Below are 24888 nucleotides of genomic sequence, written 5' to 3' on the forward strand. Positions count from 1 at the left end.
TTGTATCAGTAGGCTCCCGCTTCCAGGTACCAATATTTGTATTAATTTTCTTTTAATTCCATAACAAATTACCACAAATTTATCAGCTTCAAATAATACAAACTTATTTCACAGGTTTCTAGAGATCAGAAGTTCAAAATTGTCATAATTGGGCTGTCTTTCTAGGACCTTACTAAACTGAAACCAAAGTGCAATCTGGGCCACTTTTCTTATCTGGAGTTCAGGATCCTCATCTGATTTCATTGAGGTGGTTGATGGAATACAGTTCTGTGTGGCTGCAGGACTGATATCCCTATTTCCTTGCTGGCTGTTGGCTCCTACAGACTTCCAGAGGCTTCCTTCAGGTCCAATTCTTATGTTCTCCTTCATAGGTAGTTTACAACATATATCATTATTTACTTTCTTTCAGGCCCCCAGGAAAAATTTTCAGTGTTACTTCACTTTCTTTCAAAGATGTCACATGGTTAGGTCAGGGCCACCCTCAAAGTCAAATGTTTGGGAACCTAATTATAGAAGTGATATCCTGTCATATTCATTGCTGTTAGCCCCACACTGAGAGGTAATTACATAGTGCTTGTGCATAGGAAATGGGAATTTTTTCTACCACAGCTGGGTATAGTAGCAATTGTTAACACCCTGCCTTCCAATGGCATTACTGTTTCTGTTAGTGTGAATCCTGATAAAAAGTCATTATTATTGATATCTACTGTCTGTTCCCTGCCCAAGTTATTTTCAAACAAGCAAATAGCACTATCTGGGTTATTGGTCAGGACCAAAAAAAGTCATTCCCAACTCTCTCTTTTACTCACATCCACTATGTAATCAATTAGCAGGTCCTATCTTCGACTCCTAGTCTACCCAGCATCATCTCTCATGACACCAGCAATAGCAGGAAAATCTACCTTTTCTATTCTTGATGCTTTATAATCTATAATTCATATTATAACCAGCAGTATCTTCTGAAAATTCCTCAGATATATCTTCAAATATAATCAGATCATTAAATAAAGAAATTAAAAAAAATTCAATGATAGCCTATTCAACAGCCCATTATAATCCAAACTATCATGTTCTGGTCCCTGCCTGCATTGTATCCAACATTGTCTGTTATTACTCTCTTCACCCAATTCATTCACTCATTTCCAGCCACATTTTTCATTTTTGCATTAAGATTATTACACTTCCTTTTTCTTTATATTTGAGATTTGTTGATATGACTATTTCTTCATCATCCCAGTGCATTCCCTGACCATTTAACTTAAATTGTAATCTCTTTCTTGTCCAGCTGACCAACATTTCTTTTCTCTCCTTTAAAAAAAATATTCTTGTCTGTATGTCCCAACTTTCTCTATTCCTACAGAAGGGCTCAGTTCACTCCTGCACCCTGTGCTCTGGTGTCTCACCTCATCTTAAGGAGCCAGTGTTTACTTCCACTCTGGCTCTCAAGACCTCAATCCATATTTAGACTATCTCTCTAGCATGATTTGAACTATCTAATCCCCTTTGAGGGGAAAGGGGCAATGATGGAAGTGCTGCTGTGATAATACTAAGATAGACTTCAGGAAACATTAGATAATGAATTACAATGCAACATTTTAAGATGTAAACTAAGCTCCAAATAAATATATGAAAGTTGTCTAATTCTCCTTGTAATTTCTATGATTTTTGTGACCAAGAAATATTATTTTTTTCATTTCTTTTTTTAATTTAAATTTTAGTTAAATTTAAATTTAACTGAACACTGAGTGCTCATCATGAGTGCCCTCCTTAATACCCATCACCCATCTAGCCCATCTGCCAACCTCCTCTCTGCGTCAACCCCCCAGTTTCTTCTCTATCCTTAAGAGTATCTGTGGTTTGTTTCCCTTTCTTCTCTTTAATCCCCTCTTCCCATATGTTCATCTGGTTTGTTTATTAAATTCTATATATGAGAGAAATCATACGGTATTTGTCTTTCTCTAATTGACTTATTTTGCTTAGCTTAATACATTCTAGCTCCATCCACGTCATTGCAAATGGCAAGATTTAATCCTTTTTGTGGCTGAGTAATATTCCATCATATATATATACATATATATATGTATATATATATGTATATATATATGTGTGTGTGTGTGTGTGTGTGTGTGTGTGTATCCATATCCTTTATGCATTCATTAGTCAATGGATATTTGGGCTCTCTCCATAGCTTGGCTATTGTTGATAATGCTACTATAAACATTGGGGTTCACATACCCCTTTGAATCATCACCAAAGGCAAGGGAAACAAAAGCAAACATGAACTATTAGGACTTAATCAAGATAAAAAGCTTCTGCACAGCAAAGGGAAACATCAGCAAAACTAAGAGGCATCTTACAGAATGGGAGAAGATATTTGCAAGTGATATATCTGATAAAGGTCTATTATCCAAGATCTATAAAGAACGTATCAAACTCAACATCCCAAAACCAAACAACCCAGTTGAGAAATCGGCAGAAGACATGAATAGACACTTTTCCAAAGAAGACATCCAGAGCGCTAACAGACACATGAAAAGATGCTCAGTATCACTCATCATCAGGGAAATACAAATCAAAACCACAATGAGATGACACCTCATATCTGTCAGAATGGCTAAAATTAACAACGCAAGAAACTATAGGTGTTGGCGAGGATGTGGAGAAAGGGGAACCCTCTTGCACTGCTGGTAGGAATGCAAACTGGTGCAGCCACTCTTAAGGATAGTATTGTGATTTATCAAAAAACTAAAAATAGAACTACCCTACAATCCAGCAATTGCACTACTAGGTATTTACCCAAAGAATACAAAAATACAGAATTATTTTTATTTTTGGCTTACAACTGGTTATCAAACCTTATTTAATTTTGGGTGTGCTTTTATGTAACATATATTTAAATGCACATATTTACATTGTTACAATTGCTTTTAATCTAAGGTAGTCTTAAAATTTACATAAATAAAACTTTAGCCTTAAATTCAGTAAACATGTTTACTTTTTTTTTTTTTTTTAATTTTTTTTTTCAATTTTTTATTTATTTTTGGGACAGAGAGAGACAGAGCATGAACGGGGGAGGGGCAGAGAGAGAGGGAGACACAGAATCGGAAGCAGGCTCCAGGCTCCGAGCCATCAGCCCAGAGCCTGACGCGGGGCTCGAACTCACGGACCGCGAGATCGTGACCTGGCTGAAGTCGGAGGCTTAACCGACTGCGCCACCCAGGCGCCCCAACATGTTTACTTTTTAATAAAACAATGTATTCAAAGGGATAAAACAATGTAATTTGCATTCATTTAGATATATATTGGGAGACAAATTTTTATTCCAATAATGACGAACTCTGATGAAATAGTTGATCCATATTCCATAAAATATCTCCTACTTGAAATGTAGTAGGTATGTGTGGGCATATATGGAAATGTGTGTACATAAATATGTAAATATGGATCATACTCTTTTATTTTTTTTTTAATTTTTTTTAATGTTTACTTCTGAGACAGAAAGAGACAGAGCATGAACGGGGGAGGGTCAGAGAGAGAGAGAGACACAGAATCTGAAGCAGGCTCCAGGCTCTGAGCTGTCAGCACAGAGCCCGACGCGGGGCTTGAACTCACTGACCGTGAGATCATGATCTGAGCCGAAGTCAGATGCTTAACCAACTGAGCCACCCAGGCGCCCCTGGATCATACTCTTTTAAAACATAATCTGATTTGAAGCCCTGCTTTTGACTACTAGTCAGAGTTTGACAGTTGTGTAGCTTTGAGAAAGTCCCTTTTTTTTAGACTTCGGTTTTTCTCTTCTGTTAAGTGGAAATAATAATATCTAAAATGTAGAATTCTGTGAAGATCAGACTTATGTGATGCCCTTTACTATCACTGGTCACATAGTAAATTTGCACTAAGCATATAATCAGGCACATAATGATAGAGTAACAGTTTGGAAATGATTAGTTTTCTACTGATGCCATAGCAAATTATCACGCATTGAGCATCTTAAAACCACACAAATGTATCATCTTGTAGTTCTGTATGTCAGAAGCCGAACACTGGATTCTCTGGGCTAAAATATAGATGCTGGGAAGGTTTTTTATAGAGGCTCTAGGAGAAAATCTGTTTCTTACTTATTTTAGTTGTTGGCAGAATTAATTCATTTCCTTGTTGCTATAGGACACAGGTCCCCAATTCTTTGTCACCTGAGGGCTGCTCTCTGCTTCTAAAAGTTACCTACATATCCTTGGTCATGGTCCTTTTCTCCACAAGGGTTGAGTCTCTCTCATGCTTTGCATCTCTCCTGCCTCTTCTTCTGCGACATCACTTGACCCACTCATCCGCCTTCCCTCTCCCACTTGTAAAGACCCACTTGACTACATTAGATGAAGCTGGATAATCCATGATATTCTGCGGGTTGTAAGGTCTGTAACCTTAGCTGCATTTGCAAGGTCCTTTTTTTAAAATTTTTTTTCAATGTTTATTTTTGAGAGGGAGAGAGAGAGAGAGAGAGAGAGCGAGAGCATGAGCAGGGGAGGAGCAGAGAGAGAGAGAGAGAGAGGGAGACACAGAATCTGAAGCAGGTTCCAGGATCTGAGCTGTCAGCATAGAGCCCGATGCAGGGCTCGAACTCACGAACTGAGATCAGGACCTGAGCCTAGGTCGGACACTCAACCAACTGAGCCACCCAGGCACCCCTGCAAGGTCCTTTTTTCTTATGTGTATTAACATATTCTCAGGGTCCAGGGATGAGATTTTAGACAACTTCTGCCTATCACAGACAACATTCTTTAAGAATGCTGTATACTTTTTCATACAGAATCTGACAAAATATCAGTTTAGCATATTTTCCAGCTTTCCGTGTCTCTAATAGTATATATTCCACTTAGAATCAAATACGCAGACACATTACTAGAAATTGACTGCATTAACACTAAGCAGTGAACAATGTAGAATTTAGCATCAGAATACACAGACACACACTGAAAGATGTATACACATACAGACACGCACGTATATCTGTGCCTGAAATTAATATGCAGATCTAAGTGCAGTGTGATTTTTATCTTAATCAGCCTCACCTGGGAATTGACGTTTCTCTTCTTGGGGGATGTGATCAAGGGAAACATCACAGTTTTATTTGCATCTGATGTTTTCTGTTCTCTTTCATTTTCCTGGTTCTAAATTTTGAAACATTTATTCATCTCGAATTAGTCTTTATCAGGAATCACTTCCTTTTCAGAGCAAATTTTTTTCCCAAGCTTTCTCAATTACTACTATAATTGCAAGAAATTCAAGGGCTAAGTATCAGTTCTTCATCATCTGGTCTTCTGGAGCTCTGATTATATCCTCCCCCCCACCCCACCCCATTATCTGCTGCACAATTTCATCCCATCTGGAAACTTAAAGGGACTATTTCTTTCCCGTTTTGATAAAGCTATGCCTGTCACAACTGCCTTTGACCTCAGAGGAATGATTTCATCTTTGTGCTCCAATGCCAGGAGGGGAGTTATAAAGATTGACCTAGTTTTAGGGGAAAGAAAACAACATCTAGGCTGAGTCATACCTGGAAAGTATTTCCCAGTGTGCAGAAGACATTTATTGTACTGATGCATAATTATTTTGTCCCAGACTCCCACACCCCTGCTGACTGCAGCCACCGAATGTAGCTCTTTCACTGCCCCGTGCCCTCTTCTGTGTGCTGCTGCCCATCATGGTTCTGTACTTTTACAGATACAATCCTGGCCTAGAGAGGCATACTATGTCATATTTAACCCTCTTTAGCAGCTTCAGTAGCTGATGATTAGAAGCATAAATAAATAATATGAGCCAAGTGTCAGTGTTTAAAAGCTGACCATTCACTATTCATACACTCTATGTAGAGTACATAAATTTAGTGAAAGTATTAATTTCACATTTATTTATCTCAGTATCTTAGGGGTTTGTCATTAACTCAGTACTTACTCATTTCTTCCATTCTTTTGTAAATTCTAAAAGTGATAGAAGCATTTAAAAAATAAAAAAAAAGAACAGTGTTGAAAACTTCCCCTAATACTTAAATCTATTTTTTTAGAAATTATATTTGATTGTTTCTGTTCTTATTTCTTCTAGTGGGCATCTCATAATTGTAAGCAATATCCTTATACATTATTTCCTATTTATCAACATAAATCCTATCTTTTTATCCTCTACTATGAGAGCTGACACCCATGGTTGATGTTCACAATCGTTTCTTCTCACTTTCCCCCTCCTTCCAATCATCGTGAGATGTGTTTTTGGTTCTGTTTTTTTATTTTTTAATCCTTCCCATAAATCTTAGTAATGTGTTGAAATATAATTTTGATCCCTTATACTTGCATAGTATACTTTTACTTCTCTTAATACAAAATGTTAGAACTGGTACTGCTGTATCTCTGTCTCACCTTCCCAGTTCCCCTCTGCTCATCAGCCATAGCATACATTTCACATTGGTATTTATAACATTTACATTTCATTACATAGCTATACCTTTACATGCTCTGTCTTTGATTGATTCTGAGAAACTAAAGGTCGTGAACACTTACTATTACAATATAGTAATGTAAATATTACCTTGAGAACAACCATATTATTGGACCTGTAGAGGGTGCAGGATCAGCTTTTTTTAAAACTTACTCTTTCTCAGGAGAGAAATGCAACAGGCAAGATGGATTAGAATCACTCTTTAATACTCTATTAACCTCATAAAGTCATGTCATCTTCTAATTTCCTTCATATTGGGGCCGTAAGTTACACACCCAATTTTTTTCCATAAAGCTTTTCATTTCTGTTGTCGTTAGAAGGGTCTAAGCCTTTCTTTGCCACATCTCTGAGATCATCAAGTCTCTTCCTTCTACTAATTATTAAATGGCGATTTTACATTGATTACACTGCAGAGCTCTTACAAAATGCTATCCAATGATTTGTTTTGAAGGGACTGCTGGGTGAGAGCCATTGTTTCTTCAATGTAAATTGTAAAAGAGATCTCTTTAGCAATTTGTTTGGTTGTGTGTTTACTTATTTTTAAATTTGATTTGTTAATTTGTTGTCTCCTTTTTTTCCCCCCTGGAGAATTAGGCATGAGATCATGAAGGACCAGAAGATGGGCTGAATGTTAACTTTGTAAAGCTGAAAGTCAGATACCATAGGTGTTCTAGAATTAGTCCTCAAACAGTAAGTCCAGTTATCCAAGGAAAGCCACTGAGGAAGAAGGGAACCAGGTCACCTGAACAAACAGTGTTTGTAGGAGAGGAATGCCTTCCTACGGTCCTGATTGGAATAGAAATTGAACCCTTTCTTAGAGGTGTTAAAATGTCTTTATAAATAGACATAAATAATGTCTGAATAAAAAAGTGGCAACTTTTAAGGGCCAACATTTTAGCAATTAATATTTAAAATTTTGAGAACAGCTCTATTCACTTCTGGTTATTGCTCAGGAACCTTTCAGGTTCTGAAGATAGTTTTATTTATTGTTAGAGTAACTCTTTAATGTGTTTCATGAGACCCAGCTTTTCTCTGAGTTGTCATAGATGTATTAGTGGTAATTTAGGAAAAACTTGTTAAGGGCTGCAAGCCACACACTATGTCCTCATTTAATATCTCCATTTAAAAACATTTTTGATTTATATCAAATATGGTGCATTTCATGGGGATTATTCTTCTCTGGTATGAGGTGAATAGTTGCAGATGAGATCCATTATCATGGAGACTTTGTATGGCCAGTTATGGCCCATCCTTCTAATGATAATGCACAACTAAAGTAGCACAGTATTTTCTATAAGAGAATTTTATGCTTTTATAATTCTACTTAAATTAAAAGGGAGAATATATCTGAGGTTAATACCTATTACTTTAAAAGAACTGCCAAAAAATGCCACCGTTAAAATTTACATAATGTATGCAAAATGACTTTTGAATTGTATTCAAAATTTATATCAAGGATGCTTGATTTGGGGAATTTATGTGTATTTCCTATTGCATTTAAAAAGTCTTTAACTCTAATTTAAAAAATAAAAATGTATTTAAAGTGTTGTACTTTCTACGAATCTGCTATATGAGGATTAATTTCCTGCAACGCTTAGAGTTTTCTAGATTATATAAATATCTCCCAAAACATGTTCAGGTATATTGGGCAGAATCTCCTCTCTCAAGTTAAAAATGTGAAACCGCTACGCTTCCTGTTAGCTATAGTATATTAAGCAAAGGAAATAGAAATGAGTATACAATGTTTATAATAAATGATTGTGTTTATTAATACAAATTGAAAAGACATTTATAAAAATGCCTAGCAGAGGATCTGCAGGCTAATTGGTGTTTAATAAATGCCCCTTCTCTTATTTTGTGCTAGTGTAATGAAGAAAAGAAATAATTTTAACCAGAGTAGTAAAATTCTACACTAGGAAAATAGCTTTGTTTCATCCAGTCCCAGTTTTTAGCCTCAGGCAAAGTAAACATAACAATAAATCTTTATTTAGTTCATCTAACTACAAAAGTATAGCATTGTGTACTTAATAGTTCTTAGAAGGAAATTCCTAATGATTTAACAGAATGTAGTACATTTTCTGGGCTGAATCCATAAGTAATAAATTGTGGGAATTTATAGAGTTTGAAATTGCACACCAAAGTTTTATTGAGATAATAGAATAGTGGTAACCTATCATTTATATCCGTCTATTTACAACCTAAATGTCCTATGATGCATTGTTGGTTACACATTATTCCTCTATGGGATACTCTTCACTCAATGAGCTAATAACAGTTCTCCAAAACAAACTGAAGTGGGATCATGAATTGGTTATTTGTATCTCACAGGTCAATGGCTGTGGAATCAAAATAGGAAGAAGTTTTTGTTGCTTAATGTAGATTTTAAGAATATATAAATGCTTTTGTGAAATTTAAGACCATTTATTTGAATTGCATGGTTAAAAATACAATTTAAACGTAAATTTTCTCGAGGTAAATGATGAGTATTTTTTCAAGCATGTAATGAGATTGCACGTCTCTCTTCATTTGATGATTAATACATAAGTTGGTTTTAAAATATTTAAAGTAAATATACAAATTGCTTGTTTATGAACTAAACAGTTCAGTAGCTCTTTTTAAGTCAAAAGTGTTTTTCAAGTAACACATCTAAATGTTTCACAGAACTCAAAATCTAGATTGTGGAAGAGGCCTCACTAACTCAAAGAAAAAGAATTTTCAGTTTAGAAGGCAGATTATTCTTTCCAATTTTGTTTCTGAAAAAAAGAGAAAACAACTCTTTTTAAGCAAAATGGCTGCTTTAAAATTTTTTTAATGTTCTAGTTATTTTTGAGAGAGAGAGAGAGACAGAGTGCGAGTGGGGGAAAGGCAGAGAGAGGGAAACACAGAATCGGATACAGGCTCCAGGCTCTGAGCTGTCAGCACGGAGCCCCATGCAGGGCTTGAACTCAGACCGTGAGATCATGACCTGAACCAAAGTTGGACGCTTAAACAACTGAGCCACCCAGGCACCCCCAAAATAGGTGTTTTAAAACAAGAAGCTTTAGCTACAGAAAAGTTTAATCAATAAATGTTTGTGAATACTTATGGATATGCTGAAAAGTACTCATTAATTTCACATGACATTGTGGAACAATATATATTATAGCCCTTTGTCTTCAAAATTGGTAGACTATAACAACTTTAAACATGAAAGTTTTATAAATATAATATTGTTATCAGATTTGAAACTCTAATTTTATGCAGTATACACTACGATATTTACAGTGTTTATTTAAAAATTTTCTAATATACCATAATTCATGAATGTGTAGAAAATAGAGTCACAAAAATGAATAGATAAATAAAACACACAATGGCACTAAAGTGTTCTTTTTTAAAATTTTTTAATGTTTATTTAGTTTTTTTTTTTTAATGTTTATTTATTTTTGAGACTGAGAGAGACAGAGCATGAATGGGGGAGGGGCAGAGAGAGAGGGAGACACAGAATCAGAAGCAGGCTCCAGGCTCTGAGCTATCAGCCCAGAGCCCGACGCGGGGCTCGAACTCACGGACCGTGAGATCGTGACCTGAGCTGAAGTCGGACGCTTAACCGACTGAGCCACACAGGCGCCCCTGTTTATTTAGTTTTGAGAGAGAAAGAGAGAGACAGCATGAGTGGAGGAGGGGCAGAGAGAGAGGAAGACACAGAATCTGAAGCAGGCTCCAGGCTCTGAGCTGTTAGCACAGAGCCTGAAGCGAGGCTTGAACTCACGAACCATGAGATCACCATCTTAGCTGCAGTTGGATGCTTAACTGACTGAACCACCCAGGTGCCCCAAATTGTTCTTTATATTCTTTTCTAGAGCATCACCAGGGACACATCAAAATGAACCATGGTGTAGCTGCATTTCATTCTTACAAACATTTCATTGTAAGAATATTTTTTTCGTTTTTTTCTTAGTATTTTATTTATTTTTTATATTTTTTAAATGTTTGTTTATTTTTGAGAGAGGGAGAAAAAGAGAGCGAGCCAGGGAGGGACAGAGAGAATGGGAGACAGGATCCAAAGCGAGCTCTGGGCTGATAGCAGAAAGGCTGATGCAAGCCTCAAACTCATGAACCGTGAGATCATGACCTGAGCCAAAGTTGGATGCCTAACCAACTGAGCCACCCAGATGCCCCCCTAAGGCACATATTTCTATAGCTATAAAGCAAATAGCTATGTAATATGTTCATGGCATTTTATATATTTTCCTTCATGTAGTAATGGTAATCTGACAAAGTTATACCAAAAAATTTTGATAAATTAAATTTCATTAAGTTTCTAGAGGGTTTTTTAATTGTTCATATACATGCAGGGCCCTCTATCAATATTAATACTCACTTAAATTTTTTTTTAACATTTTATTTTTGAGAGACAGAGAGCACAATCAGGGGAGGAGCAGAGAGAGAGGGAGACACAGAATCTGAAGCAGGCTCCAGACTGAGCTGTCAGCACAGAGTCCGATACAGGGCTCGAACTCACAAACCATAAGATCATAACCTGAGCTAAGGTCGGATGTTCAACGGACTGAGACATCCTGGCGCCAATACTCACTTTTTAATAGAACAACAGTAGTAGCATTTTGTAAAAACTTTACAGAAATAGTCCATTTTATCATTCATATATATACTTTTGTGTAAATCTATTTATGTTATCCCAAATTTGGACGATGTTCTACTAAAATTCCCTATATAATATGCAAGTATTCCAATTCTTTTAAACAAATTTTGTGATTCATTTAAATTTGTCAAAATATCAGCTAGGGCAAAGTATTTGATATAAGTGCAAAACCAAATATTATAAAAAGTAAAAACAATGATATATATTAATGAATATTTCCTGACCAATAGTGATAATAGAAACATCTGCCTCTGCTTCTATAGTATTATATCTATGTGTAACAAATTTGTGAGAATTATCTGCTTAGCTTCTGAAATTGTAGTACCTCATGGTTATCTTGGATCAATAATTAATGAGCTAAAGAGCAAGGCATGATAAAAGATTGTTTAAAAAATTAAATAAATAAATAAATAGAAGGGAAAAACACTAATAATCCTCTGCATACTACTGTAGTTCCTATACCTTTTTCACCAAGAGGCACCAAAAAGCTGCTTACAAAAGCCGAAACTCAAACTATAATGGAGCATGTATTATTCATTCTGCTAACAAAGGTACAATCATTAGAATCATATACCATAAAAGACTGAAAAAGCAATCATAAACCACTTAAAAAATAATAAGCTTTGATTATTGTTGACATAAAAGTATAATGTGCATACAAAAGTGTGTTTCTGAAAGAGTTAAAAAAATTAAAGACATTAGTTAAAGGAAGATTATAGAAAAATTATGACCAATTATTACATCTGGATGGTGGGATCATGGATATTTTCATTTTTTTCTTTTTTGTCACTGTGTTTTCTAGTATTTCTGTAGTGCCTGTGACAAAGCTGATTATGTAAAAAATAAAATTTGTTTTTGGTTTTGAGTTACCTACTTTCATTCAAAAAATGCTGAGTGTTGGTTAATTTTACACTACAGAAATCATGTTTCAGTACAGCCAAATGCCTTTAGCTAAGCATAATTTTAGGAGGAAAGTCTTAAGGAAACAAATGGATAAAACTAAATTGGTGAAGAAAAGAATTTCATACCTTTTGAAGGATATATGGGGACATAATTTGCATTGAAAATTAGTAAACCTTCCCCTGCTCCAATGAAAAGACAGTTTATTGGGGCACCTGGGTGGCTCAGTCAATTGAGCATTTGACTTTGGCTCAAGTTATAATCTCACGGTTCTGTGGGTTTGAGCCCCGTATCTGACTCTGCGCTAACAGCTCAGAGCTTGGAGCGTGCTTCAGATTCTGTGTCTCCTTCTCTCTGATCCTCTTCTGCTTGTGTTCTCTCTCTCTCTCTCTGTCTCAAAAATAATACATAAATAAACATTTAAAAAACAAAACAAAATAAAAGAGAATTTATCTCTTTTGTCTATAAGGCAGATAGATGATACCAACAAATTAAGTCTTAAGGCATTGTGGGTATTGAATTTAGCAAAATCAAAATTCAAATCCAATCTCTCAAATTAAGTTTGAGATCTCAAATCAGTCATTTCATCTCTCTGAAACTCAGATTATTCTTTTTTTTTTTTTTAAATTTTTTTTTTTTTTCAACGTTTTTTATTTATTTTTGGGACAGAGAGAGACAGAGCATGAACGGGGGAGGGGCAGAGAGAGAGGGAGACACAGAATCGGAAACAGGCTCCAGGCTCCGAGCCATCAGCCCAGAGCCTGACGCGGGGCTCGAACTCACGGACCGCGAGATCGTGACCTGGCTGAAGTCGGACGCTTAACCGACTGCGCCACCCAGGCGCCCCTGATTATTCTTTATATAAAATCTATGCAATAGTAGTAATTATTTTAAAGACACCTTAGCTGTCTTGAGGATTAATTAAAATAATGTATGTATGTAAAACACCACTGTGGGTTATTTTTGGAAGACTTATTTCCCTCTCTGCCCCTCCCCCACTCATGATCTGTCCCTCTGCCTCAGAAATAAATAAACATTAAATGCAATTTATCTGTAAATAAATTCTAGTAAAACACAGTAGTTTTTACTGGAGTAGCCCTCTCATAGTTAACCAACTCCAAACATGATGCAACAGTTACTGTCTGGGTGTAAAGAGGGACCATACATAGGCAAGAACTGAAGGGCATTCAGCTCTTGGATGAAGGGTTGCTCAGACTGCAAGGTCACTGCAGGAGTGACATGATAACAGGAAGTACAAAAGAAATTGTTCTCGCCTGAACACATGGTTAAGGAAAACAATTTCCTTATAATGTACTTGCACTTTCCTCGTAAGTTTGAGATTGTTTCAAAGTAAAAATATAAAAAATGGAAATCTTGAACTAAATATAAAGACATAGTTTGAAAATTAACTGATGGATTCAGAATTATGTAAAACTAAGCACAAGAAAGCTAGTGTGTCTCTATTATTAATATGGCAAATTAGTTAAAAGTATTGTCAGTGATAGAGACATGTTAGTAGGTGATGCAAAGGAACAAGACTAATTTTCCTTAGTAAGGGAACTTTTGAAAGGTAGTTTTAGAAATGAATCACTACGCTTAGTGAATAAAATTGTGTGGTGTATAAATCTAGCCAGAGGCATCAAGCTAAAAGCTTGGCATCAAATTCCATCAGCTATAAAATCATCTTGTGGCAGTTAATATGGTAACAGTAAGGTCCTACTATAAATAAATAAATAAGCTCAGATATTATTATAGAACTCTCTTTCTCTCGGATATAATAGGGACATAGAGTAAGCATCCCTTTCTGACATGAATAACAATGCTATAAAACCAATTTTAACTTTAAAAATCTACACGGGAAGTTTTTAAAGGTAAATCCAAAAAGAACACTTTATCTGTTATGGTCCTATATACGCAGTAAAACAGTGAATGGAGTTTTCCTAAGTTAGGGTGAAGTGTAGAGTTCTTTTTATATTAGATAAAGAATGTATTTTAAAAACTTAGATTCTGATGGCAATGATTGAAATGATACAGTTGTTCTACTCATTCTTATTAGTGATCGTATGTTTAGAAATGGAATATACCATGGAGTGTGGCATTTTACTGTATATTATAAAACAAGCATTTTTAGATATATAGTATCTTCCTTTTTTCATATTCAAAATATATGCAAACCTGTATTCTTTTAAGTTCCATTCTTAAAATATCAAAAAGGAAAATGCTTCTAGACATTATGAAGAGGATCAAAAGAACCCAGAATCATTTTGAAAAATGTTCATTTTTTCAAAATGGTTTTTAGGAACCAGCAGCTCTAGTATTTTGAACTTGTCTCAGTCTCATTTTCATAGGAAGTGAGTACGAGGAAAAGACAAGGGGCATTTCAGGCAGAAAGTTCTCTTATTTTCTTACCACCAGTAGCAATTCACTCAAAGTTTTTTTCTATCAAAAGATGTATAAACCTATAAGCCTTGATTTTTGCTTCTTATTATGTGTGGTTCCATTCACTTTCATTCACTTTCCTCCCCAACTCTCCCACCCACCCCATCCCACCTCAAGATAACTGCTGAGCAAGTAGCTGTGTTATGTGCAGAAATGTTATCATATTTTATTACAGTGTGGAAAATCTCAAGTCACAACCATAATTACAGGGTGAGCCCTGACCAGCTATATCATTAACTTCCCTATCCGGCTTTCTGCAAAACTTGAGTTGCTATCAATTCTCAGTTACTACCATACCATACCCAATCCTTGATAGGGAACTCATCTTCTCACAGTTGCATCAGTTTGTTATTTTAATGAAAAACTTTCAAGTAAGGACTAGACATTTCTGAAATGACAGTTTCTAGTAACCCAAGATCGTAGCTACATTAATTCTGTATGCTGCAAAACCAGGAAGTCCCTGAGCCTGACTGTTTCAATCTTTTGTCCCCGTCTCAAGTCATTCTTTATTTTCTTACAATTCTCATTGTGATAATCCAATTCCATTTCATAAGTCTGGCTTTCACCTACATCAAGTGCTTTTTAATATCTCCGACATATTCCGTTATATATATCCATGTATTATGAGTAAATTGTATTCAATTCAGTTATGTTAATAAACTATAGAACAAACTGTAACTACTTATTTTTATAACACAAAAGATATATAGAGTATAAACAATTGAAAGAATTTGCCAAATATCACTGAAAAAAATTCCACAAATCTCTACCCTTGATAGTGTCCTTCACTAACATGACATCATAAGAGTATTCTGGGCTTGCTCCATAAAGGTGCCCTCTATGTAGTGCTGGATGAACTCCAGGTAGTTTAAATGCTGTTGTTGGCACAGTGTATAGATTTCTACGTCGTTACTTATTTTGACAGTGTGCTGACATGGAGTTGAGCCAAGGGACAAATCTTGGGCTGTACATGTGGCTCTGCCTGTGAGGGACTGGGACGCTATTCCATTGTGTGTATACCTCACAAAAGAGAAAAAAAATGCAACAGACAAGACCATATATGTTGTGAGCTTTACTCGGGAATTTTTCACAACAGACTAGAAATTCTATTCTTTGTGAGTCTCCTATTTGAATGATGTGATGTCAAGTCTGACTTCAGTATATTTCCTGGTGTCATGTAGGTCTTGAATGACACAGTTTTTCCTTCCTCTCACTCTCCTCCTCTTCTGGTTAGCTTACCTTGACTGGGTTCTGGTGAGCTTACCTTGACTGCCAGCCCCACTTCAGCAGCATGCATCTTAGATGCCATTTCTCAGTTGTTGAGCCAGAGAAATATTGATTTAAAATTATTTTGAAACATCTCATTTTTTGCTATGTAATCACAGTTTCCTAAAGAGTAACATGTCCAAAAAAAAAAAAAAAAAAAAAGGAAAAATAAGTCACTTATAAAGTATTTTATGTAGTAAGGTCTATAATAGACACATTTCACTATCCAAAATTGTGATGAGCTTTAAGGTTAAATTTTTAAAAAGGACAAAATTCCAGACTAACAAGAAGGATTACTGGGTTCCTTATTGGCAATAAAGATTGGCTTGGCAAAAACCAAAAGATTAAAGTCATACCAACTGTGCATACCTAGGTGTAATTAATGTCAATTAGAGTATGCTAGGATTTGTACTATGAAAACATATAACTATGTGTTTCTAAAAGCATCATGCAAAGTGCCTTCATTTGATCTACTTTTAAAATAACTTCTTTTGATAATGTTTAATCTTATCAAAGTGATATGTTCATCCCTTCAAAATTGAATTCCACTTCAGAGTTTGATTTAAAAAAAAAAGTGACTGAAGTGACTACCATCTTCATAATCAAGAATTTCAGAAGACGTTTTATCTTTTTTACATAGGGGTACCAACTCTAGGTGCAATGACCTGAATTCTGAAATATCTTATTTTTAAAACCTACGTGTGGTAGCCTAAAAATCAGATCTGAGTTCTTGTCTAGTGATTGGTTTACAGACAATCAGAATGGGCTTAATGACCTTGGGCAAGTTATCATAACCAAAGGCAATCTAAATTCCCAGTATGGAGAGTTTGTATCAAATGAATTGTGACAAGTGACCTTCTTTTTCTTATCTACTCTGTCTGGGTTGACTTTACATATTTGGCTATCTTGATTGGGAGTATTAAATCTATGCAGTTGGCTGTGGAATAGGGTTCTTAACCTTGACACTTGGTATTTTGAGTCAAATAATTCTTTGTTTTAGGGACTGTCCTGGAGATGGTAGGATGTTTGGCAGAATCCCTGGCCTCTTGTACCATATTTCAGTAGCAGTGAAAACCAAACTATAGCAAGCATAAATGGACCCAGATATTGTCAAATGCTCCCTGGAGGCAAAATCAGCCTTGGTTGAGAACCACTGCTGTTAGAAGGAAAGGAAGTATTGTCACATATAAATAGCTTAAATGTACTATTTTTTTTCGAATATATTTGTTCAATCTCTGATACTCCAATGCTGTATTAGTTGACATTGGAAAGAAAGTGTGATTTCCACTAATCATTATTTCATTTCAGATGTAATAAATCATGTGATTCTCTGATATTCAGAAGGAAATGTATATTTATTAATTACCAATATGTCCACACACTGGTTATCAGTTTCAAACTATTTTGCTTAAATGCTTTTACTGATTATTATTTAGTATTGAAGGAGATACTACAGAATAATTGAAAAATTTTTACAAAACTGCATATGATAGGGTATGATAAAAATTAGGCCTGAGGAGCGCCTGGGTGGCTCAGCCGGTTAAGCGTCCGACTTCAGCTCAGGTCCGCGAGTTCGAGCCCCACGTCGGGCTCTGGGCTGATGGCTCAGAGCCTGGAGCTTGCTTCCGATTCTGTGTCTCCCTCTCTCTCTGCCCCTCCCCCGTTCATGCTGTGTCTCTCTCTGTCTCAAAAATAAATTAACGTTAAAAAAATTACAAAAAAAAAATTAGGCCTGAGCTCATCATTCAGTAGTAATCATAAGACTCAAATAGAAAAACATACATTTTTTAAAATTTTTCTTAAGTTTCAAAATTTCTTAAATTCCTTTCATTTACTGAATTGCATTTCTAGAGCTTAAAGGAAGTCAAACTGCATTTTGGGGAAGAATCACTTTTTTAAAACTTATTGTGTTTAGATATCAAGATATTGATTATTGAACACTTATTTTTTAGGCAACATTGCTTCAGTTTTCACATTAATATATTTTTCTTAAATTTTATTAAAAAAACATTTTTAGTGTTTAGTTTTGAGAGAGACAGAGCATGAGTGGGGAGAGGCAGCGAAAGGGAGACACAGAATCCAAAGCAGGCTCCAGGCTCTGAGCTGTCAGCACAGAGCCCGATGTGGGGCTCAAACTCAGGAACTGTGAGGTCATGACCTGAGCCGACCTTGAACACTTAACTGACTGAACCACCCCAGGCACCCCTCACGTTAATTTCTTAAAATAAGTTTATTCAGTGTAAATAACTTGTTAATAAAAATAACGTACATTCACTTTTCAGAAATAAGGTATGGAAAAATGTATGGAACTTTTTGCTTGTCTTCAAAGGATTACCATTAGCTTAAAATGTGACTTTTAACTTTCTGGCTGTTATGCTGATTCCATTAATGTAGGAACCCAATCTGGAAAATGAATTTGCTATATTACACTTAAAGGTGACCATTGAATACCAATTTATTGATTTACACTGAAAAAATAAGTGAATCAACGTATATGTTTGAAAAATAGCAAATCCAGGGTGGGAAGCATTATCTTCCTGGACTATGATGTAAAAAATGTAGTCTCATAGGGTGCAAGACAGCCTCTCTGCTTCTTACCAAATAAATCTGTTTTATAATTTTGGTGAATATACAGTCAGATTAAAGAGAATGAGACAGTTCTAGTAAATACCTACAAGCTGACCATCCATATATTCATTTATTATACAAAATTAACCAAGCATCTAAAATGTGGAAGCATCTGCCTAGTGTTGAGAATATATTGATGAGAAAAAGACTTTTTATGTATCCCCAAATGAATATTGGCTGATTAGGAAATTCTCTACCCATATACTGCTAATGATTAGGGTAAATTCTAAACATATTAAAAATTAACAACATTAAATTATGACAATACAAAACATTACATATTTTTAACTTCTGATCTTGAAATAATTATGGATTCACAGGAAGTTGCAAAGACAATACAGACAGGTCCTGTGTACCATTAACTCAGTTTTCCCTCATATAACTGAAATTGACGAAGATTCTCCTAGACCCAACTCTTGCCAGGCTCCTCTGAGCCCTCTTTTGGAGTAGGCCTCCACCTTGTTCAAGTCAAGACTTGAACAAATACTAGCATAGTTTCTAACAGGTAAAGGCCCCATCCCTAGGAGGATGTTAGCCTCCTTTCAAAGGCCTTCCTGGGAAAACTCAAGGCTGCCAAAAGACACTATTTCTTCCAGCCAATACTTGAAGATCAGCCTTTGTCTTCTAGTCTCCTAGTCTCCTTAGTGGGGGTGGGAGGAAGACCCTAACTTTATTTAATAAGTGCCCGCTCAGCAAACCCAGATGAGTTTCAGATAGACCACCCCCTCAGCTTTTTGTAATTTTTTACTTTCCTAACTCTACTGAGCCCCTGCTTATCTCCTTCACTAATCTCTCACTCTTCCTTTTAAACACCTAGTCACCTCTGAAGAAACTGAAGTCCAGGTCAGTTCATGTTGTACTCTTTTGCCTATTGTGATAGTACATACTAATTAAAACCTGTCCTTACCATTTTAACTAATGTCAGACTGTATCTTTGACATAGTCAATATCAAAACCAGGATAATGACATTGGTACAATCCGTAGACCTCATTCAGATTTTACCAGTTTTATTGGCACTTGTGTGTGTGTGTGTGTGTGGTTTTATGCAATGTAATCACATGCAGAGCCACATAACCACTGCCACAAATGATACCTAACTGTTCCATCACCATCAATTGCCTCTTGCTACCCCGTTATAGTTAAACCTTTTTTCCCGCAACTTCTTCCAACACCATTCCTATAGTTTTGCCATTTAAAGAATGTAGATAAACATCATCATGCTGTATATATTCTTTTGAGATAGGCTTTTTTCTTTCAGCATAATTCCCTTGAGATTAATCAAATTGTTGAGTGTACAAATAGTTTGTTACTGTCCATTTTTAAGCAGTGTTCCATAAAATGGACCCATCACAGTCTGTTTAGCCATTAACCTGTTGAAGAACATTTGGGGTGTTTTCAGTTTGAGGCTACCACAAATAAAATATCACATGCCTGTTTTTGTATAAACATAAATTTCCTTTTCTCTGGGATAAATGGCTAGTAGTGAGATTGCTGAGTCACATGGTAAGGGTATTTTTAGTTTTAATTGTTGTTGTTCTTTCCTAAGAAACTGAAAAAAAATTTTTTTTCAGAGTGGTTGTATCTTTTTACATTCTCACTACCAATTGATGAGAAATAATTTCTCTGTATCCATGCCGGCATTTGGTGACATATGGCATTTTATGATGGAGTAATTAGCCTCATTCTGGTGAGACAGTTTACATTAACAGTACATTTATAAGATATTATTAGAGTTTATATTTATATAAATGATAAATTTAAAATACAGCAAATTTGCAAATAAAATATACTGTAAAGTGAAATAGAAGAATGTGTTATTCTTCAGATTATAATGTGTTGCTGCATATGCTTTTTTTTTTTTTTTTAATTTTTTTTTTTTCAACGTTTTTAATTTATTTTTGGGACAGAGAGAGACAGAGCATGAACGGGGGAGGGGCAGAGAGAGAGGGAGACACAGAATCGGAAGCAGGCTCCAGGCTCCGAGCCATCAGCCCAGAGCCTGACGCGGGGCTCGAACTCACGGACCGCGAGATCGTGACCTGGCTGAAGTCGGACGCTTAACCGACTGCGCCACCCAGGCGCCCCATACTGCATATGCTTTTAATGTAATTGACAGTACACAGACACAATTTGCAGAATTGCATTAGAACAAATAACACTGCTGTTATTTGGAAAGTTTAAAATAAAATAGTCTCAAAAATTGAAGAATACCAAGCTACGGTAAATTACAAATTTGGCTAGGGGGGCTGTCGTGCTGTCTAAACAACGTAAAATGCAGTAAGCATTTGACAATTATTCATCTTTGACAATTTAAAAATTCTTTAACTAATAGTCAAAGTGGATTAAGCAGTCTACGGTGTGGTTTCCCCCAGTGATATTTTTCTCTACTACTCTGACTTTTAGAACCATTCAAGTCCCGCTGTCGCTTACATGCTTAATTCAATTCAACATTTTGTGTTTAGTTACTATGAAATGCTGGAGTATAACTGTATATCGCCCTATGTTTTTTCATTAATTTTTATGTGGAAGAAAATTAGTATGTTTGCATAATATACATTTGCATATTTACATGATAGCATATGTATGTTTGTGTAAACCTATACCTATATGTATAATACACACACTTCCATATGCATACAGATATGTGTGCATTTTTCCCCAATAAAAATAGCCAGGATGTATCTGGCATTTTGTATTTTTCAGGTATTGTTAAACAGTTTAATAGGTATACTATCTCCTTAATTATCAAACCATCATATAATATATTTTAAAGTGAAGATTCAGAGTTGTTAAGTTTGAATTGAGAAGTCACATAATTACATTATTATCCACTACACCATTTTTTATTAACTTGAACAGGAAGAGGGAAAAAACAAATTAGAATAAATTAGTCACTAAATTAAAAGTGATGTTGAGCTGAATTGCAGCTCTGATAGATGGATTGGCAACTCCCCCCACACCCACCTTACCCCTCAAATTCACACACACACTGAATGATTTTCTTTTAGAATCTAAAAGACTGTTTTATACACTTGAAAGTGTTCACACTTCTGGTTTTTATATTTTCCTTATTGTTATAGATATTAGTTATTTATAAAATTCAATGATAAAAACATACTGCCAAAAATTCCTGCTTTGAAGATTTCTGAATTTATATGCATAAATCCACACTGGTAGTACATTCTCCAATTCTTTATTTTTCAGTGAATCTATCTTAAAGCTTCAGTTTCTCCATATTTGACTCTCCTGACTCTACTAATTACAAATTACACATTTACATTTAGTCACCTGTGTGAAAGACTAGTAGGCATTTTGCTTCTTCTGTAATGGTGTCTAAATCAGTTGTTATTTTCAGTGATTCTTTTTGTACTATTGACACAAATAAATTGGCATATTATATGTGGAAAATAGTTTATCTAGAAAATCATACCCTAAAAAGAGATCTCTGGTTTTCATTTTATTTTATTATTTTTTTTTTTTAATTTTTTTTTTTCAACATTTTTTATTTATTTTTGGGACAGAGAGAGACAGAGCATGAACGGGGGAGGGGCAGAGAGAGAGGGAGACACAGAATCGGAAACAGGCTCCGAGCCATCAGCCCAGAGCCTGACGCGGGGCTCGAACTCACGGACCGCGAGATCGTGACCTGGCTGAAGTCGGACGCTTAACCGACTGCGCCACCCAGGCGCCCCTCTGGTTTTCATTTTAAAAAGAGGGGGTTAAGAAGTGTCACAGTTTACATCAAATAGATGTTTTAAAGCTCATTAATTTTGTTTCTTCAACATTGTGGGAAGCCAATGCAACTAATGCAGTAGCAATGAATTTTAATGCTCAAAAGGAAGATATCAAAAAACATATTGACTACAGTTAATAATACTGTATTGTATACTTGACATTTGTCGAGAGTTTATGTTAAGTGCTCTCACTATACACACACACACACACACACACACACTGAACTTTGTGAAGTGACATGTTAATTAGGTTGATTGTGGTAATCAGTTCACAATGGATACAAATATGAAAACATCACATTGTACACCTTAAACATATACAATTTTTATTTGTTGAGTATACCCTCAGTAAAGCAGGGGAAAAGCCCCGTATTGTATGACAAGCCTCTACAGTGACTTCCTAGGGTCCTGGTGTTGGCTCCCTTGTGTAAGCCCTTCTCCTTGACTACTCTTAAGTCCCACCCTGAGAATACAGTTTGCCTTCTTGGGCGATAATTTTCCCGTGGGTTGTTACTTTGCCTTGATTTGGTGGTTTGCATTTACACCAGCCAAGTTTTCATCTTTTTTTTTTTTTTTTTTTTTTCACTTTACCTAAGGTTTTTGTATGCAATTCCCAATCCTTTAAGAGATAACAACAAATTTTGGGTTTCTGTCCAGTGGCAACAGTGGGCCCCACGACCGGTCACTGTGCGAGGGCATCTGAGGCCCTGAGGCGGGAAACCCAGGTGGACGAGGGGCGGGGCGGGAGCACAAGGAGGGCTTCTGCGGAAGCACCAGCAGTCCTCCGCCCAGCAGGAGGCCACATCTCAGTGTCTCAGGCCTATGCTCCACCATCCGCCTACCCTCCCACTCGTCTCGGTGGTGGCTCAGCTCCACCTCAGAGCCGAGCTCTTCCTGCCGTGGGTCAGGCGGTGTCTGTGGTGGTGGTTGCTGAGCAGTCTTAAGGGTGAGGCCCGAGGTGGCCGCCAGCAGGGTGACGCCGGGAAGAGGAGAACCTATTGGCCCCGCGTGGGTTTAGGCTCAGAAGGCTGACCCGGCCGGTGCCCCGAAGGAGCAGCTTACCATTCTCAGTGAGGACCCGAGCCAGCAACAGCAAGGACTGAGGCAGTTCATCAAGGCTGCGAGGCTCTCTTCTCCTCAAGAGGACAAACCGAAGAGATGCAGGCCACGCCCATGATGTGTGATGTCATGGGAGTCTCCATCTTGCTGGCGGACGGCTCCGGGGATTCTTTGCTGGCTTAGTGAAGCAGGTGGCCACGTTGAGAAAGACCGTGTGCCCAGGAACTGGGGGCAGCCTTGAAGAGCTGCAGGTGGCCTCCAGGAGCAGAGAGTGACCTCCAGTCAGTAACCAGCAAGAAGCTGGGGCCCTCAGTCCGCCAACTGCGTGCAAATAATTCTGCCAACAGTCTCTGTCCATGAGCCTAGGAGTGGACTCATCCATTCAAACCACAGTTGGGGGACACAATGATGTTGAGACCCTAAGCAGAGGACACAGGTAAGCCATGCCCAGACGACTGACGCGCAGAAATGGTAAGAAAATACATATCTTCTGTTGTAAGTTGCAAATAGACTTTGGTGATTTTGATGCAACGATTGAAAACGAATATATATATTCTCTGTCCCTGTCTCTCTCTCAAAAATAAATATACATTCAAAAAAAAACAACTTACAAAAAGGGAAGGGGGGGCTCCTGGTGGCTCAGTCGTTTGAGTCTGGACTTGGGCTCAGGTCATGATCTCCTGGTCTGTGAGTTCTAGCCCCACATCAGGCTCTGTGCTGACAGCCCAGAGCCTGGAGTCGGGTTCAGATTCTCTCTCTCTCTCCCTCTCTCTCTCTCTCTCTGCACCTGCCCTGCTCACGCTCTGTTTCTCTCTCTCTCAAATAAACACTAAAAAATAAAAACAAAACAAAACTAATATATATGACTTTAGGCTCGAAATGAAAAAGATAACTTTCTAAAATATTTTGTAGTTTATATTCTCAGTAACAGGTTTCAGTGAAGGAAAAGAGGCTTTTTAAAAAAGGTAATCAACTGCTTAGTTTCTATTAAATTCTCAAATAGAAGAATCATGGAAAATAAACCTGGAAGAGATGACACATCTTGAGCCCCACAAGGAGAATAAACTGGAAGCAGATTTTAATAGCTAACTGAAAAATAATGGTTATTTATCCTGGTGAGGAGTTCATTTCAGAGGCAAGAGAAATTTCTACATTTCAAGGCAAATTACAAGAGCTATTAGGTAACCTGTTAGGAATTTTAATGGGGGTTATCAGTTCAAATGCCCATTGTGGCCACGAGGTAATATAAATAAGTGAGGTGTGGCAAGAATAAATGCTTATGCAATCATCATGTAAATGGATGCTGCTGCTAACTAGGGGTATGTGCCCTACTGAAAAAGATAGCTTTCTGCACTGTCCATGGCCAGCAGTTGCTATGTGGGATTGAGTCTGTTCTTAGCTGAGCTTTTCATCTTTGTAGGAGATTGTGGAAGTACGTGTTTGTAAATATCAAGTAAAAGATATAATTTTAAAACATATTTAAAAATATGTATCTGGAGGGCAGTTTTTTGTGGCTTCTGGTTTACCACAACATTGCTTTGTAGAATGGAACACCAGGGAATAGCCAAAGGAAAGTGAGTCAAAGAAAATCTTCAACTAGGAAAGGAATGAATCATTTTCCTTATGCTGAAAATACTGGATCAAAGATGTGTTTGGAGAAATGCTACACCAAGATGACAAAATCACCAAACATGGAGGGATGATGTCGGATCAACAATTTTGCAATAGCTGAG

The 24888-nt window shown here is 36.6% G+C and overlaps 2 long non-coding RNA genes across 4 annotated transcripts in view; one reads left to right on the forward strand and one right to left on the reverse strand.

Moving 5' to 3' along the window:
• The window catches only part of LOC132681928 (uncharacterized), a 48733-nt gene that overhangs the window by 19862 nt on the left and 3983 nt on the right, over positions 1-24888 (reverse strand). For 2 of the 3 annotated variants that reach the window (XR_009611329.2, XR_009611330.3), the window contains exons 2-3: positions 15732-15856; positions 5067-5165 (exon numbers count right to left, since the gene is read on the reverse strand). This is a non-coding gene — a long non-coding RNA (uncharacterized LOC132681928). The remainder of the gene's footprint in view (positions 1-5066; positions 5166-15731; positions 15857-24888) is intronic. The other variant, XR_009611328.3, reaches the window with a different exon arrangement.
• LOC132681929 (uncharacterized) overlaps positions 22845-24888 on the forward strand; it is a 292491-nt gene continuing 290447 nt past the window's right edge. The window contains exon 1 of the long non-coding RNA XR_009611331.3: positions 22845-23591. This is a non-coding gene — a long non-coding RNA (uncharacterized LOC132681929). The remainder of the gene's footprint in view (positions 23592-24888) is intronic.

This window comes from Panthera onca, chromosome A1 (assembly GCF_046562875.1).
Source record: "Panthera onca isolate mPanOnc1 chromosome A1, mPanOnc1 haplotype 2, whole genome shotgun sequence".
Classification (NCBI taxonomy): domain Eukaryota; kingdom Metazoa; phylum Chordata; class Mammalia; order Carnivora; family Felidae; genus Panthera; species Panthera onca.